Below are 26,474 nucleotides of genomic sequence, written 5' to 3'. Positions count from 1 at the left end.
TGAAATCAGGTCCCTTGTAAATGACCTTATGGCCAAGGTCAGGAATTGGGATTCATTCATTAACATGTTGGTCTGTGCCTATTCCATCAGCCCCTTCCTAATTTTTATGGATACTGCCTGTAGTGGGTGGGGTCTGTGTGTTTCAGGTTTTTTAAAAACATTTGTTACTGTTTCTGTGTCTAATATGTATTTTTTAGCCCAAAGTCCTAGAGGCTTAAAATAAATCATATTCAGGGATCCAATGAGTGGCCTTATTGTGGCCATGCTATTACAGAAGAAAAAAAGCAGACAAAATTAAGCAGAATTGGGGAGCTCAGTTTTCTCGGAACCACTTCTTGATACTGTCTGGCCACACTGGAGTTGAGTGATCTCTATAGACTATTTGGATGGATGGCCTGTGTAACTGGCAAGGGTCCAGTTGTTTGGCTGCAGGCAGCCCATGTTGCAGACCATGTTTAGTTCATCTGTATGTCTCTGGGCAGCATTCCTCTAACTCTATTCCTGGATTTATTCCAAGTGGGTATCTCTCTTGTTCTTAATGAGTTCCAGAGAAGGAGATTCCACAGCCTCCCTTGACAGCTTATATTATAGTGCTTTATGATATTGTCAAGAAATGCCTTTCTATTTCTACTACAATTCATTTCCTCTCTTTCTGAATTAGTGAAAATAGAGATGAGGCTGCCACTGCCTTTTCCCATGGTAGCTCTTATGTCCTATGAAGGTAGTTTAGTGCATTAGCTCTCAAATTTCTTTCTAGGAAGAGGAAAGGATCTATCTTAGTATGCTCCTGATCTAAAGTACCACTAAGAGTGAATGAATCTACTCCCTTGAGGGTTGAAGTGACTCTTCTGGGCACTTGTCTCAACTAGACTGTTTATCACACAAAGACTTTTTTCTTTCCTTTGTTCACATTTAATTAATACTTTTGAACAAAACTGAGGAGGGGAGTTAATTTATTTCCCTAATGACTGGGCAAAGCACATTGTTCTGACTCTAACTTGTCTGGTCCTGCCTAATGTCCAGTTCTCTGGACCCATGTCTGATCCTTCATTCTGGAACCCTGTCTGCTGTTTACAATATGGTCATTTCAATGTCTGTGGCTTGTATTGGCAGTGACTTTCACTTTGGCTTTTGTTTTTGTGAAAGGAAGGGAGAAGAACCTTGATCAGCCTCCAGCGCTAGACTATTACAAGAACTAAAATGTTGTTGGCTGTGGAGGCAGCACATATTTGGTTGAGAGCACAGCTAGATCTTTTTTATTTGGAAAGACAGTGTAGCATAATGGTCATTAGCATTGACTCTAGCATTGGGCATACCGGGATTTGAATATCAGTGCTATTCCTTGCTTGCCCATGATTTCAGACAATGAAGTTAACTTTTCTCCATGCTTCACTTTTCCTCATTTCTAAAGTAAAGATGAATATAATATTACCTGTCTGAATGGATAAACAAATTGTAGTCGATTTATACAATAAAATACTATACATCAATAAAAAGGCATGGAGTAGAATGGCAAATTTTATGCTATATATATTTTATCATAATTCAAAAATTAATAATGTAATATACCAAAACCTGTTGAATGGTACATTTTAAATGGGTGAATGGTATGGTTTGTGAATTATCTCTCAATGGAGCTGTTTTTAAAAAATGGACTGTTGATATGTGTAACCACTTGGACGAATCCCAAAATAATTATGCTGAGTGAAAAAAGCCAGACAAAAATGAATATGTACCATATGATTCCATTTATATAAAACTCTAAAAAATGCATACTAATCTGCACTGACAGAAAGCAGATCAGTGGTTGTTTAGAGAGGGGGTGCAGGAGGTGGAGTATAGGAAGGGTCAGGAAGGAGGGATTGCAAAGAGGGGCAAAGAAACTTTTCTGGATGATAGATATGTTAATTATCTTGATTGTGGTGAGAATTTCATGTTAATTATCTTGATTATGGTAATAGTTCTATGGCTGTTACATATGTCAAAGATCATCAAAATTATACTTTAAATATGTGTAGTTTATTATATGTCAATTACATCTTTAAAATGCTGTTTTTAAAAATATCAATTTTTTATACAGTTCGTAAGGGGTTGAAATGAGACAATGAATGAAAATGGCCTGGCAAATGGTAAGTGCTTAATAAATTGGGATGGTGGTGCCTGCCTTTAGTTCCAGCTACTTGGGACGCTAAAGTGGGAAGATTGCTTGAGTCCAAGAGTTTGAGTCTGCAGTGAGCTATGATCAGGCCACTGCACTTCAGCCTGAGCCACAGAGTAAGACTCTGTCTCTAAAAAAAAAAATAAATTAAATAAAATAAATACAATAAAAAAACTGTGTGTGTTTTGGTGGGAAGAGATATAGGGAGTAGGGTTATCTGAAAACTTTCAGGCATTCATCCAGACTTTCCTGAACAATGATCTATCTGGCACTTGGTTTCTCTATCTCTCAGAAGGAGGACTTTACCTAAGATAAATTACCCACCAGACTGATGAAGGTCTTCCACCTTCATCAGGGAACACTGCACCTTCTCATGCTTGCCAAGGTCCCAAGAACAGAGTTGCTGGCTTTTCCAGATCAGTACAAATTCTAGACAATCTAATACAAAGCAGTCTGTACATTCCCCACAGACAAGGCTTATCCTATTAAAAGAAGGGAGACATAAAGAGAAAGGAATCTTAGTCCATTTTTGCTGCTATAGCAGAAAACGTGAGACTGTATAATTTATAAAAATCAGAAATGTATTTCTCGCAGTTCAGGAAACTGGGAAGTCAAAGGTCAAGTTTCCAGCGGGTTTGGTGTCTGGTGAGGGCTTGTTCTCCACGTCCAAGATGGTGCTTTGTTGCTACATCCTCTAGGAGTGGGGAAATGCTGTTCCTCCCATGGCAGAAAAGTAGAAGAGACAAGAGAGAATCAACTCCAGAAAGACTTTTTTTAAAGGCATTAAACTCACCTGTAAGGGCTGAGCCCCCAAGGTCTAATCGGCTCTTAATGTCCTACCTCTTAATACTGTTACAATGGCAATTAAATATCACCGTGAGTTTTAGAGGGGGCAAACATTCAAACCATAGCAGAGTTCTACTATAGGAATTCAGCCTTACACTGGCCCAACAAAAACCTGAACCCATCACCCTTGTAATAGTTTTCTATGCTGCATAGATTCACAAACTTAATGACTTAAAACAATTTTCATTTATTATCTCAGCTTCCATTGGTCAAAAGACTGGACACAGCTTAGCTGTATTTTCTGCTCAAGGTCTCACAAGACTGACACCAAGGTACCAACTGGGATGCATTCTCATTTACAGGCTTAACTAGGGAAAGATCCACTTGTAAGCTCCCTGGAGTTGTTGGCAGAATTCATTTCTTTGTGCCTCAACTCTTAGAGATCACTCTCCCCATAGGCAGTTCACAACATGCTGTTTGCTTCTCCAAGGCCACTAATTAAATGCTTTTCAACTCAGGAAGAGCCTATGCCCTCTTTAAAGGGCTCTCATCTGACTAAGTCAGGCCTACCCAAAACTTCCCTTTTGATTTACTCAATATCAACTGATTTGGGACCTTAATTACATTTGAAAATCCCCTCACTTTCTCTCTATAACATAACCTAATCACTGGAGCAACATTGCATTATAATCACAGCCCCTCACTCATACTCCCCTCAAGTGAAGGGGATTATACAGTTTGTGAAACAAGGGGGCAGGAATCTTAGAGGCCATCTTAAAAGTTGGCCTAGTTCAATGCTTTTCTGTGGTAGGATTGGCAGGTTGGGAGCACCCATGTCTTCTCTTCTCTTGTCCTTTGGCTTGCATGTCTTCCTTCCTCAATAAAATCTATTTATTAACCTACTCATTGTGGAATTCAAACAGAATCTTGATATATGCATGCCAAATAGAGAACTATATGGGCCCCATATTGTATGGAAAGTTGACACTTTGCCCAACTAGGAGATTCTTGATATATGCATGCCAAATAGAGAACTATATGGGCCCCATATTGTATGGAAAGTTGACACTTTGCTCAACTAGGAGATTCACGGTATCTTCCCACTTTGTTTTAAGAGGGATATGTACTGAGAGAAATAATGTTTCCAATATTTTCCTCAATTCCATCTGCCTTATAGATTGGAGAGATTAAAGTATAGCAATATAGATTGTAAAAAACAAACAAAAAACCAATAAGATATACAAGTGGCCAAAGCACAGGGAAAGATGCTTAACATCATTAACTATCAGAAAAAAGCAAATGAAAATCACGAATGAGGTACCACTTCACACTCACTAGGATGGTTATAATAAAAAACAACAAATACTAACAAGTGTTGGCCAGGATGTGAAAAAATTGGAACACTTGAGCATTTTTGGTGAGGCTATAAAATGGTGCAGGCACTCTGGAAAACAGTTTAGCCGTTCTTCAAAAAGTTAGACGAGGAGTTAACATATTACCCAGCAATTCAATTCCCAGCTACATGACCCAAAAGAATTAAAAACATATGTCCACCCAAAAGGCTATACACAAATGTTCATTGTAGGATTATTCATAATGTCTAAAATGTAGAAACGACTCAATGCCCATCAACTATTGAATGGATAAACAAAATGTGGTATATCCATACAATGGAATATAATTGGCCATAAAAAGGAATGAACTATTGATACATGCTACAACATCAATGAACCTTGAAAGCATTATATGATGTGAAAGAAGCTAGTCACGAGAGACCATATGTAAAATAGGCAAATCCATAGAAACAGAAAGTAGATGGGTGGTTGCCAAGAGCTGGGGTGGGGGGAAAATGGAGAGTGACAGGTAAAGAGTACTGGGTTTCTTTTTGAAGTGATGAATATATTCTAAAATTAGAGAGCTATGATGGTGGCACAACTGTGAATATACTAAAACAACTGGATTGTATACTTTAAAAGGGTGAATTTTAAGGTATGTGAATTATATTTCAATAAAGCTATTATTTTAAGCAATCAGCCAACAATTATTTATTAATTATCTTCTCCATGTTTGATATGGGGTCAGCATCCCTAAAGTCAGTATCTAATATGTAGCAATGTGAATGAAGAACATTTCCACCCAGAGGAAACATTTATAATTTTTGTTGAAATTGTTAGAAATATGAATAAAAATTGGGGACTAAAGAGATATTTGTTATAAAATTTCTTGCAGAATATAAAGTTTCTTGTAGTTTAAAACCTTGCTACTCAAACTGTGGTCCAGCAGCAGGAGCACCACTTGGGAATTTGTTGGAAATGCAGAATCAGATGTCTCATTGACACTTACTGAATCAGAATCTACATTTTAACAAGATTCACAGGTGTTTGGCATGCACATTGCAGTCTGAGAAGCACTAGCCTGAAGGTTAGCAGGATGACTTCATGACACTTTAATTTGCCCTTTAATCAGTCTGAAAGTAAGGTGGTGGCAGCACATTTAATATTGAATTATGTTGAATATTCTCTAGATAGATTTATCACAGATGTAATCATAATCTTAAAAAGTGATTTAAATATAATTTCTGCCCTTACTTTTAATATATTACTTTCCACAGCCCTTTGTAAAATCCTATAATGCATTTATTTTCAGTGGCAATAATTTGCCATTATTTAAAACAATATATGTACATTTTGAGAAGGCAAGCCTGCTTAGTGTACTTTTTAAAAATTCTTAATATTTTAAATAAAAGTATGGGTACAAAGATAATTTGTAATTTTTAAGTTAAATTCAATAGTAAGGAAAACTATTTAGGGTATTATTTGATTAGTATGCCAAGTGGGTAAGTTGTATTATACAGTTAAAAGCTGTTCATTTTCAAAGGATTGTTGTGTCCTTGTTAAATTGCTAAATTACATTTTCAATTTTATGGGACTGCTCTTTCATTTATGTAAAAAATTAAGATAAAACAGCTGACCAGTTTCATAAAATAAAACTGTTAGATACATTAATTTGAGCAATACTTGATAACTATATATTGCATATATTTGGGGGGGACAATATAATAAACTTTGAAAGCACTTTTGAGGTATCAATCATATATATGCATTTTTAAAAATCCAAATAATTCTCTTTTTGCCTTCCTAAAGCAATATTATGTCCTTTGAAAATCAATTTTGATGATAAAATGGTTTTCTTGGTATTCTTATATTGCTAGGGATTTTATTTTGCAGTTCAGTAGCAGACTTTTCAAGTATGAACATCTGGCCATTAATAATCACCAAGTAAACTAGAACTGTTTTTCCTAAGTCATTGTGGCATAAGTAGAATGTAGTTTATATGTGGTTTATTCTAGGCATCTTTCATTAACATGGTTTGATAGTATATATGGTCTCATTTCTTCTTTCTGCCTTTGCTCTCTTCTGGACTATCACTTTTCAAAAGAGAAGGGACAACTTACTCTTTAAGAATTACTCAGTTGGAAATCAAAAGGTCAATCTCATTTACAATAGCTACAAAACCCCAAAAATATGTAGGAAAAATTTAACCAAGGAGGTTAAGCTCTCTACAATGAGAACTACAAAACACTGATGAAAGAAATTGAAGAGGACACACACAAAAAAATGGAAAGACATCTCATGTTCATGGATCATAAGATTTAATATTGTCAAGATGACCATACTCTACAAAGCAATCTATAGATTTAATGCAATCCCTATCAAAATACCAATAACATTCTTCACAAATATAGAAAAAAAAAATCTAAATTCATATGTAATCACAAAAGACTCTGAAAAGGCAAAACAATACTGAACAAAAGGAACAAATCTGAAGGCATCACACTACTTGACTTCAAAATATACTAAATACTACAGGGATAGGATCAAGATAGCCAACAAGACACAGGTAGTATGTACCTGCTTTATGGAGAGGAACCAGAATAGTAAGCAGATTCTTACATTTTGGACAGATTATATAGGAGAGAACACCAGGATTCACCAGGGAAGTGACAGGAAATGCCAAAAGTTGGTAAGAGGAGGGTTTATGGCAACCGGCCCAGCCAGGGACTGGCTAATAGCTGCGAGAAGCTCCTGGATGTGGTGAAACACTAAGAGAGAAGCTTCCAGGACTCCACTCTCTGAGATGAACGTTTACAATCTTGGCTGCAAGAGAATCCCCCAACCTATGGCAAGTATCTGGCCTAACAGAGAGAGCTTCTTAAAGATTGCACAAAGATGTTGTTCCGGGAAAGGAACTCATGCTGAATCCCACAGGCATCCAAGCCTAGAGAAGCTTGAGCTGGGTGCCATTCTGAGAGCTTAGATACCAGGGAACCATGGGCATGCCTGCAGGCACTGTGCAGCTCCAAGGAGGGATAGAGGAGCCCAGGTACTCGCATGCATATGTGGGAAGGTCTCTGCTACCCTGCTGTGGGCTGCTTTTGAGACTGAGACTGATGCATGAGCATTTTCCACAATTTCTCATCCATGCTGATTGCCTGGATGGTGGGCCTGAGAGGAGCCCCTGCCATTCTGGTTACAGGTCCAAGGCATCATTTTCAGGGTTTGACACTGGGCTATGCCCTGCCTTCAGGCTGGGTTTGGGCTTGACACAGCTGCAGCCTCAACCTGGCTGGCGAGAGGTAGAGAAACTAGGCTTTCCAGCACACATATGGAACAGTACCAGCTGCCGTAAGACTGAGCCTCAAGCAAACTGCACTTCCCACAATTTCCTGCCAGCATAACCCGTCTGAGAAGGGCCCTACCATCTCTGGTCACAAGTCCAGAGTGCCATTTGGGGAGTTTGATGCTGGGCAGTGCCCTGCCCTCAGGCTGAATTCAGGCTCATGCAGCCCCACCCAGCTGAAGAGGGAGGGACAGGAGAACCCAAGCTCTCCTACACACACCTAAGGCAATTCTTTCTGCCCTGCTACAAGCTACTGTGAGACAGAGTTGTAAGCAGACAACACTCCCTCTCACATCTTGCATATGCTATTTGCCTGGAAAGAGGACCACTCTCTCTGGTCCAGGCCAAAGATGTTAGTTTGGGAGTCTAAAGCTGTACAGATTGGCAGCCAAATTCTATCAGACCTACAACACAAAACTGGTATCTATCCTGCAGAAACTGTTCCATAACATTGAGAAGGAGGGAATCCTCCCTACCTCATTCTATGAATCTAATATCACCGTGATACCAAAGCCAGGAAATGACACAACAACAAAAAGAAAATTACAGACCATTATCCCTCATGAGCATAGACGCAAAAATCCTCAAAAAAATACTAGCAAACAGAAACCAACAGCACATCAAAAAATAAAAATAAAAAAACTCACCATGATCAAGTGGGTTTCATCCCAGAGATGCAAGGATAATTCAATATATACAAATCAATAAATGTGATTCACCACATAAACAGAATTAAAACAAAATCCATATGATAATCTCAATAGAGGCAGAAACAGCATATGAAAAAATACAGCACCCCTACATGATAAAAAGCCTTAACTAGGCATAGAAGGACCATAGCTCAAAATAATAAAAGTCATATATGACAAATCCACAGCCAACATCATTGTGAATGGGGTAAAGTAGAAATCATTCTCCCTAAGAACTAGAACAAGAAAAGGATGCTCACTTTCACCACTTCTGTTCAACATGGTATAAGAAGTCCTAGCCAGAACAATCAGGCAACAGAAAGAAATAAAGGGCATTCAAATAGGGAAACAGGAGGTCAAACTATCCCTGTTTGCCAATGATCCTATATCTAGAAACCCCTAAAAAATCCACCAAAAGACTCCTAGAATTGATAAATAAATTCAGCAGAGTCTCAAGTTACAAAATCAATGAACCTAAATCAGTAGCATTTCTACACACTAATAAAAGCCACACTGAGAATCAAATCAAGAACTCAGTACCATTTATAATAGCTGCAGAAAACAAAAACAAAAACAAAAAAAACACCCTAGGAATATACTTAACCAAGGAGGTAAAAGATCTCTACAGGCAGAACTATGAAACACTGATGAAAGAAATCATGGATGGCACAAACAAATGGAGAAACACCCCATGCTCATGAATTAGCAGAATCTATATATATATATATATGTATATATATATATATATATATATTTTTTTTTTTGAGACAGGGTCTTGCTCTGTCTCTTGCGCTAGAATGCAGTGGCATCCTCAGAGCTCACTCCAACTTCAAATTCCTAGGCTTGAGTGATCCTGCTGCCTCAACCTCCCAAGTAGCTGGGTCTACAGGTAAGTGCCACCATGCTTGGCTAATTTTTTTTTTTCTTTCTATTCTTTATAGAGGTCTCACTCTTGCTCAGGCTGGTCTCGTACTCCTGGCCTCAAGCAATCCTCCTGCTTGCTAGGATTACAGATGTGAGCCACTGTGTCCAGCCTGAATCAATGTTGTTAAAATGTTCTTTCTGCCCAAAGTGATTTACATATCAAATACAATTCCCATCAAAATATCAAGGTCATTCTCCACAGAATTAGAAAAAAGTCCTAAATTTCATATGCAATAAAAGAAGAGCCTGGATATCCAAGCAATCCTAAGCAAAACCCCCTAAAAACAAACTCAACAAATTTGAGGGACCACATTACCCAACTTCAAATTATACTACAGGGCTATAGTAATCAAAACAGCATTGTATTGGTATAAAAGTAGACACATAGATCAATGGAACAGAACAGAGAACCCAGAAATAAAACCACACACCTATAACCAACTAATCTTTTTACAAAGCAGGCAAAAACATGCACTGAGGAAAGCATGTCCTATTCAATAAATGGTTCTGGGAAAATTGGAGAGCCACATGCATAAGAATGAAATTGGATCCCTATCTCTCACCAATACAAAAATTAACTCAAAAAGAATTAAAGAATTAAATGTAAGACCTGACACCATAAAAATTCTAGAAGAAAATGTAGAAAAAACTCTTTTGGACATTGGCCTAGGCAAAGAATTTATAACTAAGACCCTAAAGGCAAATACAACAATAAAATAATAAATAAATGTGACTTAATTAAGCTAAAATATTTCTGCACAGCAAAAGAAATAACCAACACTGGAAATAGCTAACCTACAGAATGGGAGAAAATGTTCTCAAATTATACATCTGACAAAGGACTAATATCCAGAATCTATAAGGAATCAAACAAATCAGCAAGAAGAAAACAAAGAACCCCATTAAAAAGTAGGCAAAAGGCATGAACATTTTTCAAAATAAGATATACAAATGGCCAACAAACATATGAAAAAATGCCCAATATCACTAATCATCAAGGAAATACAAATTAAAACCACAATGAGATACCACCTTACCCATGTCAGAATGGCCATTACTAATAAGTCAAAAAATAATAGATGTTGGTGGGGTGTAGTGAAAAGGGAGTGAAAAGGGAACATTTATACACTGTTATATGTCCTTTTTGTAACTCCACAAATTAGACATTATTATTTTTATTTTATATTAACAGTCACCTCTTTCTTGACTTGCATGCTATTTTTGACAAAATATGTCCTTTTTATAACCCCACAAATAGACATTATTATTTTTATTTTATATAAACAGTATTTGTTTAGGTTTACATGCAATTGCCATTTTATATACTCACCACTTCTTGCATCTCAGACCTTCAAGGCACATATTCTACTGAGTTTTTATTTTTAAAATTTAGTTGTCATTTTAAGAAGTTCTATTTTTTCAAAATCTACCTGTTTACAGGTAACAGGTAGACTAGTACCTTATTGCTTGCTCAGCTTTGTTAGCATCCTTTATTTCTTTAAATAATTCTTATATAACTGTTCCATCATCTGTATCAGCCTGACAATGTCAACATGTGTTGCCTTAGGTGGCTAGAGCTCTTTTGTATTTCCTGGTTCCTAGTTGACCCTCCTCCTTATAGTGGCTTGCCTTCTTGTATGCTTTTTGTATAATCTTAATTTTGAGCTCATTGATTGATCTTAAATTATGGGAGCCCCATGGGCCTAAATTTAAGAAGCTTTTCTCTAGAGCAGATATGTTTCTCCTTCTGTATGTAGTCATGGGGTACCATTCTCCCAGAACAATTTAGCCCATTGATGTCAGCTCAGTTGAAAAATCCCAGGCTCAAACATCTCTACCTGCACTGACCTAAGGCTTAATATCCTAATAGCAGTGCTGTAGCCATCTTCTCTAAGGGGAATGCCATTCATCCTAGATGTCCTCCACTCAGGCCCTGGTTCTCAGTTTTCTTGCATAATCTACCAATTGTGTTTTAGTTTTGATCCTATTGTCTTTTTCATTTCTATATGTTCCATGTGATTCTTTTTCAAATCTATTTATTTCCTTTCAAACTTCCCTCTTTAAAAATAATTAGTCAAATGACACTCTACAAAAGGGACACCTGCACTCGAATGTTTATAGCAGCACAGTTCTCAATTGCAAAGTTGTGGAAATAACCCAGGTGCCCATCAATACATGAGTGGATTAATAAAATGTGGTTTATGTATACCATGGAGTACTATTCACCTCTAAGAAACAACGGTGATATAGCACCTCTTATATTTTCCTGGATAGAGCTGGAACCCATTCTACTAAGTGAAGTATCTCAAGAATGGAAAAACAAGCACCACATGCACTCACCAGCAAATTGGTATCAACGGATCAACACCTAAGTGGACATATAGGAATAACATTTATTGGGTGTCAGGCGGGTGGGAGGGGGAAGGAGGGGATGGATATATAAAAACATAATGAGTGAAATGTGCAACATTTGGGGGATGGTCACGCTTGAAGCTCTGCCTTGAGGGGGGGAGGGGGCATGGGCAATATATGTAACCTTAACATTTGTACACCCATAATATGCTGAAATTAAAAAAAATGAAAAAAAATAGTTTTCAAGTGTTCTATTTCCCCTCTCTTTCCCCAAGTCCTTAACACCTATGATGATAGCTTTCTAACTGGTTTCCCTATTTCTATGTTCATGGTATGAGTAATGGAAAATAAGATGGCAAGATAGGTTGCAATTAGATTATGGAGGACTTTAAATGCAGACTTTAGGAGTTTGGCTTTTATTCTGGAGGCAAGGAGAAGCTATTGACATTTGTTGAGCTCAAGGGTAGTATAACCAGAGCTATGTTTTAGAACATTTGCTCTGAGTAAGATGATTTGGAAAGGGCTGACTGCTTTCTTTCCTGGATTGTATATAAAGAATTTTCAACCACTTAAACTTCTATATTTCATTGATTCTAAAATGTGTATTTCCTTATATTTAACATCTTTGAAATTGGGATAAGCCTTACAATTACTGTCAACTTTGTTGCTTTCATTACGTAGTTGCCATGTGCATATGGGCAAACTTGATCCAAATATCCTCTGGGGTCTTCTGTTAAGGTCAAGAAAGCACTAACATCAAGATTTGCAAAATAAGTATGAGCAGCTTGGAAGATAATCCTAGAGAAAATAGTGAAGCACTCACTCCTTTGGCTTCCTCAATGCTCTTGATGGCACAGAGGATGATAGCATGTGGAAAATCACAGAACTCACTGGCTCTGAGTCAAAAAGACTCAAGAAAGTCAGACTTAATGGGAAGAAGTTTTAAGAATATCGTAATCATTTTATTTTGCTTTTCTATGTCTAAACTCTAAAAAAACTATTTCAATAAATATAGAATAAATATTCTAAGTAAATAGAAAACACTTAGCTGTTGATGAATTGGCAGTATTTGTCCTGTCTTAATGTTACTTAAAGTAACAATGTGTCTTATAATCGTGGGTGGCTTAGATTCACTGAAATTTAGTACTTGCTATTCTTATATACGCTTCAGTGTATTTTCCCATGCAATTACTTCTGCCTGGAATCCTGTTCCCCTATCTATGCATAATAAAATTCTTCTTATCTTTCAAGCCATAGAAGTACTATCATCTTCTTTATTAAGCCTCTTCTAATATCAGCAGCTAAAAATAATATTCTGCTTTTGAATTCCCACATCATTTAATTTCATTTATGATACTTATTATTTTCCTAATTTTACTATAGTTATTTGTGTACATGGCTTATCCTTTTATTTAGTTTGTAACTTTTATTCATATTTATATCTCTCTTTGAAGTTAGTAATTAAATAACTATTTAGATGATAATAGACACATGACAGGTACTGAAGGGCCTCTTCTCTTTCATTCCCAGATGTCCTCTCCTTTCTAGCATTAAAATTGAACTGGATTGAAGTATTACTTCTCATCTATTTTTTTTCTTTGAGTTAAGCAGTGAACCCCCACCTGACTCCCCTCTGTAAGCCCTCCCACCAGGGAACCTCAGGGTAAATGAGTTTCTAAGATCTATTTGATAATGACTGAAGGTTCTAGGAAACATAGAAATCGGTGGAGGAAGAAATGCTAAAGTGGGAAAAGGAAACAAAAAAGGAACGAGACACTTTGGTGATAATGAGAGGCAGGCATATTAAAGACCAGCTTTCCCAGGGCTTTTTGGAACCATTCGCTTAGCCTAGAATCTGATTTTATTCTTACAGCACACATACTTCTCAGGAATTTCTCAGTTGTCTTTGAATTGTCTCCCTTTGATTTTAAAATTTATGTAAATACTGCAAAAAATGAAAGGTAACTTTAGAAGAGAAAAAAATCACCCTTAATTCCCTTACCTAATGACAGTTTTCATCTTTTCATGTTCCATTCCAAGATTAGTATACACAGAATTTTGTATGATTACAAATTACAATGTTATTATAATATATACTAATGTAAAAATGTAATATATATCATGCCATTACGTATGCTTTATAATTATTACTCTTAATAGTTATATAATAATCCAAGGAACATTGATTTACAGAGTATACTTTCTTTAAATATTTCTCTGTAGTTGTACATTAAAGTTCTTACAGTATTTACTATTATAGATAATAAAATTATTCATATAATGCAGAAATAAAGTAAATATTGATGTACATCATTTTTCTTCATTTGAATTTGTTCCTTAGGATAATTCCCAGGAGTGTAATTACTATGTTGAAGGCTCTTGATTGATATGTCCCAATTGCTTTCTGCAGTGGACATCTCTTCCAAGCAGCCATCTGATGAGTGGAATTGATTCCACCACCACTTTCAAGCATGAACCCTCATTAATCTTAGCCAATCTGGATAATCCATCCTTTTGCCATAGTATTTGGTTGAGGTAACTCAAGCCTTAACTATTTGGCATATGGTATTCCACTGGCCACAGAAATTGGTTCAGTAGTGGTCTAGTCAGTGTAGAGCCAAGGACTTATTTCCTGGTTATAGAAGGCAGCATGCTCTTTTACTCAGGATGTTCAAGACAAAGTGAATAGCCTCCTTGCTTTGGCAGCCATTTTGCAACAATGAGGGGTGGCAGCCTGAGGATGAAGCAAACACAATGAGGCAGGAAGAGCTGAAGGAATTACAAAACGGACGGTGAGTTAGTGATAAATGCTGTAGTTCAAGAAAAATAATGGCAAGTAATGAGATCAGGGAGTGCTGGATGGAGGTGTTGCTATTGCTTACAGGGTGGTAAGGGACATTTGAGCAAGTGGATACCTGGGTGAAGAGCATTTCATGCAGAGGAAAATAGCAAGTGCAAAGGCGCAGAAGAAGGAGCATGCATGGTATGTTCATGGAACAGCAAGGAGGCCATCATCATTGGAGCAGAGTGAGTAAAGAAGGAGATGAGGTCAGAGAAGAACTGGGCATCCAGATTATATAGATCTTTGTAGGCAGCACAAAACCTTTAGATTTTATTGTACAGAGGTTTACTTGTGTAAACAGTGCAATCAGAATAGTCTATCATGTCCTTTTTATTAATAATTTCTTTTCCTGACAGAGACCACCTTTTCAAAGATATAATACGTATGTATTCTCTTTGCTTCTGCTTATTTTTAATTAACTCAATTTTTAATATCTAATATTTTAATCTATCTAGAATTTGTAGTACATAATGTAAAGTATGTGTTCAAACCATTTTTCCTCAAAATGGCTATAGTTATCCTAACACTATTAAATAAATATTCTTTTCTCATGTTTGATGGTGCGTACCTTACATCACATAGTAAATTCTTATACATAAATGATTTATTTCTGATTGCTTTCCTTTTCTGCCGATGCTCTTTATTTCTCTTTCTTACATCAGTACCACATATTTTTTGATTATTAGTATTTCATAATTTTTTCAATACTATTTGGTAAGGTGGATACCTTCTTCTTTATCTTCCTTTGCAAAATATGATTTTAATATTATCAACTTGTTTATTTTTCCTCAATGAATTTTGGAAGCATTTTGTTGAATGTCATGGCAAATACTGGGATTTAGATTAGAAAATTATCCTAATTTGATACATTATAATTGAGGAATGATCAACTACAACAGAGAAAATAATTTTGGTTTTATTTTTTTTTAGATGAGGGCTCGCTATATTGCCCAATCTGGTCTCAAACTCCTAGGCTTGAGCAATCCTCCTGCCTCAGCCTCCCTAGTAGCTGGGACTATAGGCATGTGCCACCATGCCCAGCTCCAGAAAAATAATTTTATATGTGTTAATATATATCTAACTGAATTCTTCCTTGGTCTGGGGATTTGTTCAAATGGTGATTTTGTATTTTGTGGGAATAAATCAGTAGGAATTGATTTGATTGAAATTTGGGGGTTTAAAAATTTTCGACAAGTATTTTGTTTTAATTTCTGTGGGAGTTAGTGGCAGGGGAAGATGCAGCATTTAATGTAAAATTGAGGATGTTGTCATTTATTCACTCAACAAATATTTGTTGAATACCCACTATGTGTCGTAGGTTCTGGGACCACAACAGAGAACATAACAGACAAAAATCCCTGCATTCTTGATGCTCACAGTCTAATCACAGAGTGTTTAATGAGCAATACTAACAATTGAAATCCTTGCTCCTAGGCTGCAGTAGATTTTTCTGAGAAATGCTACAAGATTGCTTGTCCATAATTTAGCATACTTTCTGCTTGTTTTATTTGGAACTGATTCTGAAGTTTTGCCAAGGATATCTGGGAATGACTTGTCATGATATTGGGTAATATCCAGAATGTAATGTGAACATGGAACTGTCATTGAAATTTGCTGCCCCTGCACCTGGATTGCAGCTGTACCCATGAATCTTTATTCTGAGAGGAATGGGATTCTTGTTTGGCCTTAGAAGAGTTTTTTAATCTCATGCTCAGTGACCCATGTAATATTGTGAAAGTTGTATTAGGCTTATGGAATTCAAACTGTTTGATATATTTTCCCTAATTATTTTTTATATTTGATTTGGTTCTTTAGTCTGATAGTCTTGATTTACTTTTTTTTTTATCTGCTTAGGGACTTGAGGGAGTTGAAAACAAAGGACAAAATCTGAAAGCAAATATTAAAAGTCTTTATGGAAGGGACTTGAAGGACAGACATCATCATTATGTAGAGATAACTGGTATGAAAACATAGGAAGGTTGAGAGAAGATGGCAAAGATGTACAAAGTAAAGTAAATGAGATTTATAAACCTCTAGATCACTGATGAAGTTGGACTCAGTTTAGAAATTAATTAGAGCATACTCAGTGGTCTGAAAGAATTCCTTTTGGCATGGGTCTAAATCTGAACAGTTTGAATTTCTCAAAAACAACAGTTGTGGCAGAACAGCTGTTATTTTACATCTGAGAATCTCTACAGAACAAACCCTGTGCCCTGGATTTGGCTATATTTCATCAGTAAGGCTGGAGGTCCTGGAGAGAGAGCAATCTTGGGTCTTGGGATGGGAAAGAATATTGAGCCTTGACACTCTGGTGCTTTAACAGCAGCTTGCAAAAGGGCATTTTGCAGGGAGGGGATGTTTGAAGAGGCTATAAGAAGAGTCAAAGAAGGAGGAAAGAGGGAAGGGAATCAGCAGCGAAACTGCCTGTGACAAAAGGACAAGCAATTGGATCAGTGCAGAAAAGCATGAAAGAAGAAGCAACTGTGGGGTTCTGGAAGAGAAAGCTGAGTTTATTAACATATAATAACTGCTAACAGTGTATTAACCATCTTATATATATTATCTCATTTAATTCTCACAGCTACTCGATGAGGTAATTACTATTATTACCCCATTTTACAAATAAGAAAACTAAGGTAGAGAGAACTGAAGTAAATTACCCGAAGTCACCCAGTTAGTAAATGACAGAGCTGGGACTCAAGTCCAGATGGTCTGGTGTTGAGTCCATGCTCTTAACCATTACACTACATGGTCTTTTTCAAGCCATGTGAAAGGAGCTAGAGCAGAATTTTGACATCATCCCAAGGCCAAAATTTTTCTTTTGTAGTAGTCATTATCATTCTGTGTTTAGTGTATGGAGATTTATTTTGTGATATGAGGTGCTTTGAGTACCAGGGATTCCTCTTTGAGTGAAGGCTAATTTTGCTTTTTTTTTTTTTTTTTTTTTTTTTTTTTTTTTAGGCTGCCCAGTGAGGAAAGGTTGAATCTCTATATTACTGAGCCAATTCCAAGATTAATCCCATGCTCACTAGGCTCGCCCATGCTTTTAATGCTCTATATGTTTTATGTGTGAACCCCTTCCAACCTCAGAAGCCCATCGTATGCAGGGGGAATGACTGTCTCAGGGTGATTGAATCAGATTCTGTGGCATCCATCAGTATAAAATTAGGTTTATAAAGCAAATTAAAAAGATGGGAATATTAGAAGTGATTAGAAAAAGAGGGAAATGAGTATTGAGAAGAGAAAGCCTTGAGAAAAGATGGAGAAAGCAGAATCAAAACCCACAAAGTCCTTTGGATTACATTCCCTTCTCTTAGGGAGAAGGGAGCTGAGATGTTGGTTAGGGGTCTAGCCAAGCCAATACAAGGGTCTTGCTGTATTTCTGGTGAGCTCTGCCCTGAAGTTATTAGGGGAAAAATTAAAACTGTATAACTTTCTATACTTTGTACAGGGTTTGGAGAAGATATTCCTACTGTACTTTAAAGTGTCCTTTTAAGGGTGTCAAGTAAAATATATAATATTAATAAGAATTACCCAGAGATTTTTTCATAAGCAACCTAGATTCACTGCATCTCTGGAGTTATTTTTCCCCTGGGATGTGGCACAAAAAATAATAAAATGACTCAAGATAATTGATATGTTTAATATTTACTGTTACATCTATGAACATGGCATGTTCATTTATTGAATTCATCTTTTATATCTGCTGAAAGGAAAACTTCTACCTTTGTTAATTAAATTAGACCTAGAACCCTTTAACTCTTGTATTCTACAATTGTCTTCCCCTAGGGGTCTCTTGGAATAGCGCATAGTCGAAAGCATGGAGTTTGGAGTTGGACAGAACTACAATTCTATTCTGCCTTTGTCATTTCCTTGCTGTATAATTTTGGATAAATCACTACACCCCTCTTAGCTTCATTTTTACCATCTGTAAATTGGGGTTAATAAAAGTGCCTACCTCACCAGGTTGGTGAGAGGGTTGAATGAGATAATGTATATAAAGCAGTGCTGTACCTGGATCAAGCACTCAATTATTAATAATTACTGACAGCCTCACTTATGCCTGCCAATAAAGAAAGAGGTCCTACTCTCCCTCTAGCACTTTGGTCTAAATGCAGACACATTAACCTTTTCTAAGTATCTTCTAGCATAATTGAGATAAGGCTTGTACATTGAACAAGATTGTTCTGGAGACTAGAGAATAACAGCAGATAAATAAACAGAGAATAATATGAAACCAGATAATTATCTTGCAAGATAAGCCTTCTTTTCAGAGCCCCATCTCATCATCTAGGTTCCCATCTATTTCCACAAGGTGGATAGCATCTTAGCAAACCACCTCCACCAAGGAGCATAAGGTGAGAACTTCGGAATCCTCTGATGTCTGTATCCAAGAGAGATAGATTTAGAAAGACAAGCACTTCATCTTTTTGTATACCTAAGGCCTGCCTTCTTAGTTTCACATTTCTGTCTTTTTGTCCAGATGATTAATAATCTGGAATAACCACTGTTCTTCAGGGAGATTCCATCCATGCTTCGCCCACATAAGTGTGGCCTTTCTCTACAGCCATAACTTGACAAGAATAGTAGAAAATAACACAATAATATCAACAGTCATACAAAACACACATATATGAGTGAGAGTGGGGCTTTTTGTTACATCTTCCAATAGTTTTGCAATTTTAATGTGGATAATATACCTCTCCTGTCATGTTCATTTTTAAATTTTTCATATTTTGCATTTTCTATGGTAATTTATCTAAAATTTATACCTTATTTCTTTTTCATCTTATTTAATTGATAAGGAGTTCTAAAATGATATTAAAAATGATAGAAGATATCTTTGTTTTGCTTGTTTTTTCACAAAAGAAATACTCTTAATATTTTTCAGTTACATATAATTTTGCCTTGTATTTAAAAGCAATGTTCTTTATCATGTTATTCTTATCATTTTCATTTATATCCTTATTATATTTGTCCTTCTGTTCCTAATTTTACAGAATGTTATGATTTGCTCTTTTGGATATCCCTTGGAAATGATTCTTGATCCATCTGGCAAATATTTATTAAGCTTTTACCATGAGTCATCCGTGTGAGGGTGCTGGAGGGACAGAGCTGAATAGTGTCACAGGCTAGTCAGAAGGACAAGATGCCAACTATTACAATGGCACATGATAAATGCTAAAACAGACAGAGTGCAGTTTAACCCAGAGCTTCTCAATTGATGCTCCTGACATATTGGGTCTGGGTCACAGGCAGAGCTGTTATTCAGCTGGTACATACAAGAAGAGCTAAACCATTGGAAATACTGAAATACTTCCATAGTAAATCACTATTGCCCTAAGCACACTTAGTGTCCCCTCACTGACCCAGCTATTCCCTGGGACACCCTCCCCAAGATTTTCCCAGAATCTACCAACTGAAAGGGTAATACCTGGGAACAGCAAGAGACCACCAGGACCCTGATGTAATGTTACTGCCCAGCATCTGATTTGTCCATTTCTGTGCCTTACCATTTGATAAATACTGTGAATAGCATGACTGGTTACAGATGTGTCAATATATCCATCCCCTCAGCTCTCAGGGTGGCCAGTGGGATTGGGACAGCCAGAAAACCCTTCTTCCCACCTTTAGCTAGGAGCAGCCTTATTTGTATACTTCAGTGGCCCATACAAATATTTTTATTTTCTACGTATGACATAAAAATGTTAGGAACACCGATTTAACCTATAGCTAGTATTAATATTATACTAATAGACAGCCTTAGCCTAAACCATTGTTGCTTTCCTAGAATAAATTCTTTGTGATTGTGATGTTTTACTCCTTTCAAGCTTTGCTAAACTATATTTGCTAGTGTTGAGCTAAATATTTTTTACCTATAAACTGTAATATAGTTGATAGTGGTCTCCAGTTTTTGTGTTTTATTTACCTTTATCAGATTTTGGGATCATAAGCATATTTGTTTCATGGAATGAATTAGGTGTATCCCAACTTCTTCTGTTTTTTCTTTTCTTCTTTGAAGGTTTAAAGCTACTTATCATTAGGTTTAGGGAACTTGTGTGATAGTTTCTCAATTTATTCTTCAGTTATTAATTTATTCAGAGTTTCTACTTCTTATAGTATGAATTTTAATATTTTATATTTTTGCAGAAAAAAGCAACCATTGCACCATCTTTTAAAAATTTATTAGCATACAATTGTGCATAACATTTCTTTACAATTAAAAAATATTGTTTATACTGGTTGTTATATCCCCTTTCTCATTTCTAATTTTATATGTGTATTTTTCTTACATAGGTTTGCCAGAGTTTTATCTACTTTATTAGCTCTTTCAAGCAACCAGCTCTTGAATTTATTTATTAATTCCACTGTCTTTACAACATATAATTTATTTATTTTTGCTTTTATCTTTATTATTTCCTTCCTCCTATTTTCCTGTGCATTTTTTTCTCTTTTTGAAAATGTTAAGTTCAATGTTTGGTTTATTTTATTGGCCTTACATTTTAACAAGGAGAGGGGAAAATGATGCCATTGTATGTGTGTCAAAAACCCCTTTCTCTGAGCTATACAGATGCTGGAGGGAATGGAAAATGGGAATTTCCAGGAGTACAAATCTAGAAAGACTAGTGAATCCTCCTCCACAATAAACCCCTCGCTTCAACATTTTCCCAAAGCGTTTCTCCACAGTGGGGCAGTAGGGAGTAAGCAGTGTTGGAACTAGATTTCAGGAGAGTCAAAGGTACTCACTCTGCTGTGCTCTGAAACCTGTGTGTATTTTATGCTGGGAGTCCACCACCCAGCCTGTGTGCTGCTGGTGCAGATGCGTGCTTATAATTCTTGTTCCTGGGTGTTGGTTTTTTCTGTGTCTTACTGTCCGTCCTGCTTGCCACAGTAGTTAGGAAGTTCAACTCTCCAGACTGCTGTATTAGCTAAGCTAAAATTGCCTGACTCCCTCCAGGGGTCAGGGCAAAGAAGCCATTGAGCTCAAGCTGGGACATGGTTGCTGCCACTGTCACCAGAGCTCCCTCCTTTTATCTGCTTCAAAGGTTTTGGCAGTAGGGGCTTAAGGCACAGATGGGCTGTCTCATAGTTCCAGGAGGAGTTGATGGGAGATGGCTTGTGTGCTCAAATTGATTTAGAGATGTGTGTGGAGGAAGAGGAGGAGGAGAAAAAGAAGAGTAAAAAATGGGAGTAGGCTACAAAGGAAGGGATTCCCAGGACAAGAGGAAGCAGGTGCAGGGAAGGCCCATGCTCTTCTTCTCAAAGCCCAGCATCTTGCCTCTGAATATCCCCCTTCAAAAACATGTTTCTAACACCCTGGCTCTTATGAATCAGTAGGGGGCAGCAGTCCCAGTTTTAAATGTAGGTATCATAGGAGGTGTCCATGACCTACAAGGCCCTATAAGATCTGACACCTCTCATCCTCCCCTTTGCTTCCTATGCTCCACCCACATTAGCCTTCTTTTTAGTTCTTAAGCCTGCCAAACTCTTTAGTACCTTTGTACTTTCTAGTCTCTCTACCTGGAACAATGCTTCCTCTGGCTTTTTTCATGGTCAACTCTTTCTTATCATTTAGTTCTTTCCCATAGTCTTTTTCATCAGTTAGGTCTCAGCTCAAATGAACTGTTACTCACTTGGAGAAGACTTTCCTGACCACCTTAACCTAACAAAGCACTACATCCCAATACTGAGCTACTCTTAATCCCATTTTATTGCTTTATTTTCCTCATAGAAAATCTCACTTGTTTCCATGTCTGCCTCCTTTACCTGTAGGTTAGCTTCACTAGGCAAGGGATCTTACTGCCTTGTTCACTACTGTATAACTATAACTATTAATATTTAGTACATAGTATATAGTCAATAAATCTGTTTTGAAGGAATGAACAAATCAATGTGCCAAGCATTATGCTAGGTGCTGGTAGTACAAACCCAGTGGGGGCTCATAGAATAGTGGGAGAGAAAGATATATAAGTGGGCAATTGTTAAATAATGGGAGACATACGACATCTGTCCAGAAAGTATCCAGCCATGTAATATGAATATGTATATTAACAATGGCTGGGCACTTTCTGGACAGACCTCATATACCCTGTCCCATTATAGGCTTTGCCTCTGTATTCAGAAAGGACTGTTTTTAAATCCTAGCTCTACCATTTACTAGTCTCATGACTTTGGGTGATTGCTCAATCTCTCTGTGGCTCACTTTTCTCATTTATAAAATGAGAAGAAGAAGAATAATACATATTTCATATCATTGTTATGAACATTATATGAGGTGACACAGATAAAGAGTCAATACGGTGTAATTATGGGAGTGACTATTATTGAATCCCTAAAGTGGCATATATAGAGTATGCTATTATTTTCAATTCTTTTGTTGTTGTTGCTTCTGCCCACCTTTGGCTTTGGCTGCTCTAATGGAGAGCAGTCCAGACCTAGAAGGAGCTACAGTGGTGTTCATTAACAGCTCGGAATAGCTCAGGCCTGGCTGATGGAGCTGGAAAGTGCTTCTCTGAGAAAGAATGGTGCCTCCTACTTTCCATTCCATCTTACAAAGCCAGGCCAGTGTAGGGAAATTAATTTAGGCCTTTAAAAGCTGATAAATACAGAGGCACTTACTGCTAATATTTCAATCAAATGTCAAGATAAACCTGATTAAAAGAGGATTCAGAAGCTTCTAGTTGATGGAAGCTGTGTTCCCTAAGCACTGTAATGTAAGACATCATTTTAATTTTTTTGTTTATTTGACCTTATATAATGCCACACTGCTAATACTTTAAGAGAAAAAAGTACTATTTTGTGTAGTGCCATTTTGTATTAATTTAAGAGAAATGTATTTTAATGCATTTGGTGTCCTTTCGGCTCTCCTTCAAATTGTGGGAATAATTAAACATATACTTATAAGAAATCAGTATAAGTGCTGAAAGGAATTGTGGGGATTACTTAGGTGAACACTTCATTTTGTGGAGAAGAAACAGGCTAGTATTTTGTTTGAGGATATATGGCTTAAAGAAAGCAGTGTTTTAGAAAGTTTAGTCTGGTAACACAACAGAAAATCTCCATTGGCCTGCTACTAATTGAGCCTTCACTTTTCTGTTTGGGCCCTGCTCCTTGTGTTCCCATTTCATTAATTCAACAAAGTAATTGAGTGCCTACTGTGTGCCATATCTGCTAGGGACTGGATATGGCATATACACACATGGCCCCAATTTTTGTTCAACTGGCAGTCTAGAAGAAGGACAGATAAATAAACAAGCAATAGGAGAAGTACAGGATATTGGAGGAACACCTAGGAGGCTTACTTAACCCAGACTAAATGGGGTGGGTGGTGGGAGAGGGCGATCATCAAAGGCTTTCAGGAGGATATCTTGTCATTCCATCTCAACTAGAGAGCTGAAGTTTGAGTGGGAGTTAGTTGTGTAAGTGGGAGGCAGAGAAAAGGGACGGTTTACTGATAAAGGGACACCATGTACAAAGGTCAAGCAATGAAAGAGAACATGGTGTGGCCATAAAAAGGAATGAAGCACTGATGCATGCTACAGCATGGATGGACCTTGAAAACATTATGCTAAGTAAAAGAAAAGCCACATATTATAATATGATTTCATTTATATGAAAAGTCCACAATAGGTAAATCCATGGAGACAGAAAGTAGATTAGTGGTTGCCTAAGGCTAAGGAGCGTGGGGCTTCTTTTAGGGGTAATGAAAATGTTCTAAAATTAATTGTGGTGGTGAACTTACAGCTCTATGAATATACTAAAAGTCATTGAATTATACAGTTTTAAAAATATGGCATGCTGCAGAGATAAAAAGACATATGATGTGACTAGAGGACAGAAAGAAGGAGGAGAGAGAGGGGCAAGAGATAAGGTTGAAGAGAGAATACTACTACTAAAAGCTAACATTCATGGAGTACTATTCTGAATACTATACATATATTAACTTATTTCATATTCAAAACAACCCTAGAAGGTAGGTATTATAATCACTCCATTTTACAGATGAGAAAACTGAGGCACAGGGAGGGTAACTTGCTCAAAGATACAGAGCTATTAAAAGTGGTAAAGCTGGGATTTGAACCCAGCCAGTCTTGCTCAAATCTAATCATTACACTGTACTGCGAAAACAAGATCTGATTATGAAGGGCCTTGGAAACCATGTTAAAGAGTTCAATTTTTTCTTGAGGGCATTTGAAGTGTTTTCAGCAAAGGCAATAAGATCAGATCTGTGTTGAAAAAGTCAATTCCATTCTTTTGTGGTGTGACCAAATGGATTGGGGAAGGATGACAAGATCAGAGGCAGTGAGTCTAGTAAGCAGTTGGTCTGAACTTGGGTACTGAAGGGCAGTAGTAATGGGGATGAAGAGAAGTGGGCGAATTTCAAAAATATTTCAGAGAATTAACTGGCAGAACTTGATGACTAACTGAACGTGAAGAGAGAAAAAGAAAGAATCAAAGTTGACTCCCAGAATTTTCACTTGGGCAGCTGGGTTTATGGTGGTGCTGTCTTCTGAAATCAAGGAAAGAGGATGAGTTGAGCTTCAGGCATGTTGGTACGTGCAGGACATTCAAGTCTAAATATTGAGTAGGAAGTTGGATGTACAGATCTGAAAGCCAAGAGAAAAGACCATGCTATCAATACAGATTTGGAGAGTTATGGGTCTATAGATGATATTTGAAGCCACAGGAGGCTGATGTGTCAGGTGAGAAGGGAAGAGTGCCTAGGACATAGCACCAGTGAACACCACTATTTAAGGATTGGTAGATATGAGGGGACTGAGCTGGAGGAGCCAGAGAGGTAGAACAAAAAAACAGGAGAATATGGCCTTGCAGAAGCCAAACAAAGAGAGTATTTCAAGAATGAGGGAGAGTTGAGTGTGTTATATACATCTGAGAGCTAAGGATGGGAAAAAATGCCATTGAGTTTTGTAATAAGGAGTCCATTGGTGAGTGCAATTTCAGCAGACTGTGGGAAGAGAAAGACTGATTATAGTCATTGAGAAAGTGATTCATAAGAAGCTTGCTTTTTTCCTTTTTTCACAGATCCCACTACCTGATTTTTCTACTTGAGTTCCTCTCTGCCTAAGCCAGTCTTTCAAGACTTTTACCCAACCCCAATTTTGATAGCTCCTATTGGGCACTCAGGCTCTTTTCCCTGTAAAGCTCCATTTTGTTTTAAAGGTTTTACTGGTGATGACTAAATGGACACAGAGGATAATTTTAAAAAACAAATCTGGGGAAGTGATTTAAGGCTTCTGGAAATCTGATAACTTTCTCATCATGGCTACTCTTAGACCAATATTTTCTAAATTATTTTCTACTAGTATTATATGATGAAAGGGTTCCATAATTAAACAGGTTTCTTTGCTACTTGACATCCCAGAGCCTTTATTATACTTATATACACTGTGAATCTGTGGGTGCACTAAGTATGGAATTAATCATGCAGTGTTTCTCAAACTTACTTGACCATGGAACCCTTTTATTGAGAAGCATTTCTAGGATTAGCTTTCCACAGAAAATACTAGAAAAGTCTACCTCTGTTTATAATTTCTAATACATTTTTTAGATGGTACTGGACATTTTAAAGCTCTCTCACTATTACTCTTCCACTCCTGTGGGTGGAGCTCATGCTCCTTCACCACCTCTTCAAAGTCTACATCCTCTTACTTTTTCCACCACCCAGGTAAAGCCTGATGTGAAAGTGCATACAGGATTTGAGAGACTGGAAAATGGAAGCTCAGCTAGGAAGCCATTAACAGATGTCCACTGATTCATTCATTTATTCATCCATCTATTCATTCAGAGATATATTGTTTACCTACTATGTGCTGGACACTATGTGAAGTACTAGGAATATATTAATGAATTTAAGAGCAAACAAAAAAGAAAAGAAAAGATACACCAAACCCAAAAAACCCTGCTCTCATGAAACTTACATTTATAACAGAGGTAACAGATAGTAAACAAGTAGACAAAAATTTAGAGAATGATTTTAGGCCTGAAAGGATGAACTCCTAAGCCAAGCAAGGTAAGGGAAATA

Source organism: Microcebus murinus, chromosome X, assembly GCF_040939455.1.
Source record: "Microcebus murinus isolate Inina chromosome X, M.murinus_Inina_mat1.0, whole genome shotgun sequence".
Classification (NCBI taxonomy): Eukaryota; Metazoa; Chordata; class Mammalia; order Primates; family Cheirogaleidae; genus Microcebus; species Microcebus murinus.
Note: the sequence above shows the minus strand (reverse complement) of the source record.